The following is an 8,450-nucleotide window of genomic DNA, read 5'->3' as shown; positions in this document are numbered from 1 at the left end:
ATTTATTAATACACGAAACATACCAGTGACATTTATTGACATCTCAGGAAACTATTTCTATTTTAAAACTTAGTTTCATATAGAAAAATTACCTGAAGCAACTCTCTTGGATATACCACCTATAGTACTTAACCTTTGGGAGAATTCTCTTCTAAATGCCTTTTCTGCAAGTAATTTTCCAAGTTATTACTAAAAGACCAACCAAGTCCAATATTTGATCCATATTTTGTTCAATTTAAAAGTTTTATTATGGCTTATAATTATCTAGCTCAGCTCAGTTTCAAACCCTACCTTCCATAGACATTTCACACTGTATCCTTATTGATGTCATCAATTTCAGTCAGGCAGTCTTCTCAGGATTTCCTGGATAAAGTTTTTCCCATTAGGAAATTCTGAGCCTTTGCCTGAAGCTAAACCGATTCCTTCCTGTCTTTTCAGTTCAGTTCAGTCGCTCAGTCGTGTCCAGCTCTTTGCAACCCCATGGACTGCAGCAGGCGAGGCTTCCCTGTCCATCACCAACCCCTGGAGCTTGCTCAAACTCATGTCCGTTGAGTCAGTGATGCCATCCAACCATCTCATCCTCTGTTGTCCCCTTCTCCTCCTGCCTTCAATCTTTCCCAGCATCAGGGTCTTTTCCAACAAGTCAGTTCTTCGCATCAGGTGGCCAAAGTATTGGAGCTTCAGCTTGAGCATCAGTCCTTCCAATGAATATTCAGGACTGATTTCCTTTAGGATGGACGGGTTGGATCTCCTTGCAGTCCAAGGGACTCTCAAGAGTCTTCTCCAACACCACAGTTCAAAAGCATCAATTCTTCAGCACTCAGCTTTCTTTATGGTCCAACTATCACATCCATACATGACTACTAGAAAAACTATAGCTTTAACTAGATGGAACTTTGTCAGCATAGTAATGTCTTTTCTTTTTAATATGTTGTCTAGGTTTGTCATGGGCTTCCCTGATAGCTCAGTTGGTAAAGAATCTGCCTGCAATACAGGAGACCCCAGTTTGATTCCTGGGTCGGGAAGATCCCCTGGAGAAGGGATAGGCTACCCACTCCAGTATTCTTGGGCTTCCCTGGTGGCTCAGCTGGTAAAGAATTCGCCTGCAATGTGGGAAACCTGGGTTCAATCCCTGGGTTGGGAAGATCCCCTGGAGAAGGGAAAGGCTACCCACTCCAGTATTTTGGCCTAAAGAATTCCATGGACTGTATAGCTCATGGAGTTGCAAAGAGTGGGACACAACTGAGCGACTTTCACTTCACAAGTTTGTCATAACTTTTCTTCCAAGGAGCAAGCATCTTTTAATTTCATGGCTGCAGTCACCGTCTGCAGTGATTTTGGAGCCCAAGAAAGTAGTCTGTCACTGTTTCCTTTGCTTCCTCATCTATTTGTCATGAAGTGATGGGACCAGATGCCATGATCTTAGTTTTTTGAATGTTGAGGTTTTTTTTTTAATTAATTTATTTATTTTAGTTGGGGGCTAATTACTTTACAATGAATGTTGAGTTTTAAGCCAACTTTTTCACTCTCCTATTTCACTTTCATCAAGAGGCTCTTTAGTTCCTCTTTGCTTGTTGCCATAAGGATGGTGTCATCTGCATATCTGAGGTTATTGGTATTTCTCCCAGCAATCTTGATTTTAGCTTGTGTTTCATCCAGCCTGGCATTTCACACGATGTACCCTGCATGTAAGTTAAATAAGCAGGGTGACAATATACAGCCTTGATGTTCTTCTTTAGATATCAGTTAAAAATAATCTCTTTCAGGAAGTCTTTCATAATTAAAAGAGTTTGCCACACCATGCAATTCTCTTCTTTTATTTTTTTTAACAGCAATCATTTATAATATAGATAAAGCACCATCTTGTACATAGAATGTATTATATATTTAAGTTCAAGCAATCATGTCTTTTCAATTAGATTGTAAATCTTATAAACCTAGTGTTGCACCTTCTATATTGTGAACTTTCTGGGCATTTGAATGATGATGATATGAGCATCAGTAACATGAATTAAACTTGTTAAAATTCTGCTTGTTTAAAGATATATATGTGTGTGGAAATAAATGAGAACTTTTTAAAGGTAAAACTAAATTTTTTTATGATTTGGTGTGTGTTACTGCACAACTTCTCAATGATTAATGCTAATAGTGGGGCACATTGGGAGAGAATATCTAAAACTCTTTATTGGATAAATCACAGTGTTTTCTACTTGCTTTGGAAAATAGATTATTTTTATAATATCCCTTAAGAGTTGGCATACAATTCAAAAGAAAAACGTTTATTTGGTTGCATCAGGTTGTGACACATGGGCTCTTTCATCACAGTCCATGGAAAAATGCACAGACTCTCTGATTGTGGCATGCAGGCTCCAAAGTGGCCTGTGGGATCTTAGTTCTCCAACCTGGGATTGAACCCATTTCCCCCTGCATTGCAAGGCAGATTCTCAACCACTGGACCACCAAGGAAATCCCGGGTATACAATTTTTTAAAAATTAGTAGTAATATCAAATGTTGGAGAAGTACAAGGAAATCAAGATTTTCATAATACTGCTGGAAAGTGAATTTGTATGAGCTTTCTGGAGGGTAGTTCAGCAATGGGTATCAACAGCTTTGTGATCCAGAAATTCCAACTCTATGAATTTATCCTAAAGAATTCATTAAGGATACATGTAAAGATTAGCTTAAAGGTTGTTATCATAGCATTATTTATATGTGGCAACAGTATGAATGTCCTGCAACAGGGAACAGATTAAATAAATGACCTTCCTTATCTGTGTTTGAGTCCCAGTTCTAGCAATTATTAGCTGTATTACTAGGCAAGTTGCTTAATTTCTCTGGCCTTCAGTTTTCTAAATTTAAAATGGTGACAATAGGGAATTCCCTGACAGTCCAATGGATAGAACTCTGTGTTCCCTCTGCAGGGGGCATAGGTTCAATCCCTGGTCAGGGAACTAAGATCCTACAAGCCACAAAGTGTGGCCAATAAAAAAATGGGGACAGTGGAAACAATAATAATTTCTATATCATGGAGTTGTGAGAATTGAGTGGTCTAAGATATGTCTGGCACATAAATAGGGGCTTCTTCTTATGGTACTTCTATAGTAATGGTGTTGCAGATAAATTTTAACATGGAAAGGTACTTGGAATATATTTGGGTTTTGTTTTGCTTCTGTTTACCATACAGTACAAAAGAGGCAAACAAAGTGTTTTATATCATAGATTTTACTTCTGACTCCTTTGAATGTTCATTTCTTTGACTAAAAGGAGAGACTTGCTTGGAAAACCAGGAGTGCTTAGGCAGAGTGGGGGAAAAGGCAATGCTGACATCATCCTCACAGGGATGGGCACAAGGGGATTGTTAATAGCAAACTGATTTTGTAGAACTGTCAGCTGGAAGCACAGACGGCCCACTTCTGGACACTTGTGCCATGTCAGGCGTCACCCCTACAACCCAGGCAAAGCAACACTTCCTGGTAGTCATTCTTGCTGTCCTCCTGAATGTCGTAGTACAGGGCCCCACTGCACTTTCCCTTAAATTCAGACCCAATTTTTAATGTGTCCCCTTCCTTCACTGCAGGATACCATGATTCTAATTAGGACCTTATCATGAGTTCCCTTGCCCTTCATGGAGTTGTACAGTCAGTCAGCAAAATACAGAGGCTTCTTGTTCTAAATACACTGGACCAGATCCAGGAAAGCATTTTCCTTTGACCTCCTTCTTGATCGTAAGGGCTATAGCTCTTGTACCTTTCAAATACTTTCTGGAGGTGACACTTGATACTGATCTACTTGGAGATGTCAGTTCCTTTCCTCCTCATTCCAGCATTATAGAGATCTCAGTTATCTTGGGCCAGTCAGTTCATAGTCAATGACAGAGCCATCCTCTGCTCTTCTACCCTTTTCAAGGGCAACAGTCAGCTTGCTGAAGTTGCCAGATGTATCAGAAATAATGTCATTCTCCAGATCAGTCTTGTACATTTCCTTGTAGACTGTTTAATTTGCTGCAGCTCTTGTACATTTCCTTGTAGACTTTTTATTTGCTGCAGCTCCTGGTTGGTCCTTGAGGAGGTGATTTCAATGAGTTTTCATCAGTCACTAGCCCCTTCACAGAGGAGCCATTCAGCTTGGAATCCTTGTACTGATCAGGTGTTTTCAGAAGGCCCCAAATCACCTTCTCCAGGTGGCTGGACAAGTCTGACTTCACTGCTGATGCAAGTCCCTTTTCGTTCCTTCTCTGACAGGCAAAAGTAATATTACACCTTGTTCTTTGCTTTAGATGGTCAAATTGTTGATGATGATGACTTCAACCACATCTTTAGTCCTGATGGCCGTTTCAGTGTTCAAAACATCCCACTCAGCATCAAAGTTGGTATATGCTTTGACTAACATGTATGCATTTGAGGGTGTATAGTGGTCACCTTCTAAACTGCACTTGTGCAGAATTTAATGAACAGTAGACATTTTGATAGAAGCCGGACCAGGAGCTAAGAGCTCAGGAGCTCCAGATGCAGAGCTAGCATGTGTTATTAGAAAAAATAAAAAACTCAAACTGGAAAATAGTATCTGGAAAAATAAACACTGAAATATTTACTATGGTCATTTCTGGATAGTGAGTAATGCTTTTTTCCTCATTAATTATGTTTTATACTGAGCATGTATTGATTGTTTCATAATGAGAAAAGAGTGAGTTAATTTCTGTTGAAAAAAATTAAAGATCAGGATTAATAGGTTGTGAATCTGCTTAGTATGATGTTGTAATGATGGATTTGTGTTACTATACATTTGTCTGAACCCATGATGTATAACACCGAGAGTGAACTCTAATATAAGTTATGAACTTTGGTTGATGGTGTGTCAATGTCATTGAACCTTGGCTGTTTCCTCCACCCTCTAGAAAATAAGAAAAAAACTGATTTCAGAACTATCTTAAGCAAAATATAATTGGTGAGGTAGGGCAAGAGGAGAAGGGGGTGACAGAAGATGAGATGGGTGGATGGCATCCTCGAGCCAATGGATATGAGTTTGAGCAATCTCAGGGAGTTGGTGATGGACAGGGAAGCCTGGCATGCTGCAGTCCATGGGGTCGCAAAGAGTCAGACACAACTGAGAGACTGAACAATATCTCCTTTAAAGTCATATGATAAATTTTAAAACCTAATAAAAATTCAGACTATCTGCTTCATAAGAACACTTGTTTATCCAAGACACATTTTCTGAGCACTCATTCTTTTCCCCCACCCCACCACCAACCCGCTCCTCTTACTGCCTTTCTTGGCCACTATCTATCTATAGTTCAGCTGGAACCCTCAGGCCGGTCTTTAGTTCCTTTTACTTTCTTATCATTTCTCCAGTCTGCCTCCTTATCTTCATCCCTCCCTGTTTCGGTCAAACCCTTGTCATCTTTTGCCTGGTCCATGACCCTGCTTCTAATCCCTCTTCCCTCCACCCTCAATTTGTTCTGCATTCACTACTAGGGTTGCCTTTCTAAAACAGATATGATCTTCTTGTCTAAAATACCCTTGAGGTTTAAGAACTCAGAGAGACCTATTCTTTACGTTTCTTATTGGGCTCAAAGGCTAAAGTCCAAAAACAACAACCTGGTTTCAACCAAATTTCTCCCTCAAGTTTGCTTCCTGTTGTGCCCTATCATATGCCAAGTTTCAGCCACCCTGAGCCTCTCTGTTTCCCAAACATGCCTCTCTGCCTGAGCATCTCTTTCCACTCCCAGAAATAGCCTTCTTTTTCTTCTCTATCTAATGAATTCCTGCTCTCTTCTGTGAAGCCAGCTCCAACACCCTAGGCAGAATTATTTTCTTTGTCCTTTGAACTCCTACGAATCCTAACTTGTCCTGGCACTTACCTGTGGCCTAGTTCTCCCAACCTGGACTTTGAATTTCTCAAAGACAGGAAAATGTCTTATTTATCTTTGGATCCTCAGGGCCTAACACAGGGCTTTCGCATATGGTAGGTTCTCATTAAACATGTTTAAATGCACAATTCAATGTGATCTTGAGATATAATATGAATGTAAGATATGTTATATTCATTATCTAGCATCATCTAGCATTTCAAGAGCCAATCAGGCTACAGATAGAATGGATATATGAATTCTAAACATAATTCTCAAGCCTTATTTTCACACAGCTTTACATCTCTCTATTCTTTTATCTCCCTCTTGTATGGTTCTTCATAAGCTTTGAGAAAAGACCAAAAAGGAGAAAATAGTCCTGCAAAAGACAAAGGGCCAAGACCAGCAGTCTCCAAATTTTTGGCAGGGACAGATTTCATGGAAGACAATTTTTCCATGGACATGGGTGGGGGTGATGGAGTAGAGTGTGAATGGTTCAGGCTGTAATGCAAGAGATGGGGAGTAGAACATGAAGCTTCACCCACACACCTCTTGCTGTGCAGCCCACTTCCTAAAAGGCTGTGGACCACTATCGGTTGGGAACCCCTGGCCTAGACAACAAGTATCCGACCAAGCAAGAGTAAAATGTGCTGAATTCCTTGAACGTGATTGCCCTTAGTCATTCTTTATTATGAAAGTTCAGTTTCCCCAGCTAGATTCCAAGATGTTTGGAGTTATTTTGTTTGTTTCTTTAGTATGCTTATTAAATTGTTGCTGTTGTTGTTTAGTTGCTAAGTCATGTCTGACTCGTGGATTTCCCTGGTGGCTCAGCAGGTAAAGAATCGCCTGCAAAGCAGGAGACGCAGCAGATGCGGGTTCAACCCCTGGGTTGGGAAGATCCCCTGGAGGAGGGCATGGCAACCCATTCCAGTATTCTTGCCTGGAGAATCCCATGGACAGCGGAGCCTGACAGGCTTCAAGAATACTGGAGTGGGTTGCCATTTCCTTCTCCAGGGGATCTTCCTGACTCAGGGATTAAATCTGTGTCTCCTGCACTGCAGGTGGCTTCTTCACCACTGAGCCACCAGGGAAGCTCATGCTTATTAAATTAGCTACTGATTTAATGACCATTTCAATTTTTTCTGGGTAATGCCTATCACTAAGTTTTGATAATGAGCTAAACCTGGCAAGGAAAAATGAAGTGATTTTAAGATCTTCGAGCCTCGAGAAGGGAAAGCTAGAGATAAAATGTTCTATTGATGTTCTTCTGCCCTGTATTTATGTTTGTGTGTGTGTGTGTGTATATGTGTGTATACTGTATTTATGTTAATGGTTATTTTGTTCTGTTATGATATATAGAGATTTTCAATTAGTATAATTTTCAGACAAGATTCAATTGGACTTTTTATTTTTAAAAACTTTAAATTTAATTAGTGCTGTTGATAGCATGCATCAGGCACTCAAGAAATACTTTAGGCCATTCAACATTGATTTAATGTTTAGAAATAGTAAGAAACATTAAAGAAAACTTGACTTTTATCTTTTAAATTTCAGTTTGTGCCATCTTCTCCCAGTTATGCTTCTGTCAGTCACCTCCATCAAATCAAACAGGTAGAAAGTTTTGAAAAACTGACAGCTGTTCATTAAAAAAAGTAAATTTTGTTTTTCCTTTAAAAATACCTATGGTCAAATAATTCTAAGTGAGGTCACAAGTGATTAAATTTTTAATTCCAGGAATGCTTTCTTTAAAAAAAGCAAAAACACCAAAATCCAAAACAACTAAGGAGACATCTACTTATTTGGGTTATTAACTATTTTAATAAATTGATAGTTTCCTGAAATAGTGCATACCCTTTTACCTTGAATGTAGCTTCTTCAAGGGATCTCAAAGATGATGAATGCTATATATGGAAATTAATTTTCAAGTTCATAATAGTCATAGTTTATCACGGTTTTCTTAATTCCAGATGAAGAAATTTTTTGACACATTTAATGGTCTTTATGCTATTGTTTTGTGTTCACTTCTCAGTGATCTGAGTTCAGGGACACATTCTATCTGTCTTATGTTGTATATCTGTGTGTTTAATAGTAAAAGCCTAATACAGAACTAAATCTTTGATTTTTCCAAGGCTTAGCCACAGAATTCAAAAGATTAAATCACCATTCCTCCAGGAGTGGTGGGATTTTTTTTTTCACCCAACTACAAGCAAACTTTTGTTCAAGTAGGGGAGCTTAACTGTTATTAAGCACTTATTATTCACTTAGCACTATAATAGGTCTCATCTGTGGGCTTATTTCATCCTACAAGAAACTTACAAGGTCAGAAACCAAAGATGTTCAGCGTTAACAAATATCAAGCCAAGACTTAGCCCCAAATGACTGAATTCTTTTACAGCTACCCCCCCCCCCATGTTTCAGTGGCACAAACCCAGACTGTCCTGTAACCCTAGGTTTTATTTCTCCAGCTCCTGCTTCCTCTCCCTCTCTCTCCCGCACCTCTTCCCTAGGCCCCACTTATCATCCACTAGCAAGAAAGTATGGTTTAAAAGATTCTTTTACTTTTTAATGAATAAGATATTCTTTTGCTGTTTGTCTTTGTGA

At 39.2% G+C, this 8,450-nt stretch overlaps 1 pseudogene; it reads right to left on the bottom strand.

Annotated features, from left to right (window-relative positions):
- Positions 1–3,432: 3,432 nt before the first annotated feature.
- Positions 3,433–4,462, bottom strand: LOC145535576 (annexin A2 pseudogene; annotated as a pseudogene).
- Positions 4,463–8,450: the final 3,988 nt, after the last annotated feature.

Source organism: Giraffa tippelskirchi, chromosome X (assembly GCF_054371585.1).
Source record: "Giraffa tippelskirchi isolate mGirTip1 chromosome X, T2T-mGirTip1v1.2.pri, whole genome shotgun sequence".
Classification (NCBI taxonomy): Eukaryota; Metazoa; Chordata; class Mammalia; order Artiodactyla; family Giraffidae; genus Giraffa; species Giraffa tippelskirchi.
The sequence above is the reverse complement of the archived record's forward strand: the minus strand, read 5'-3'. Positions and strand labels throughout refer to the sequence as shown.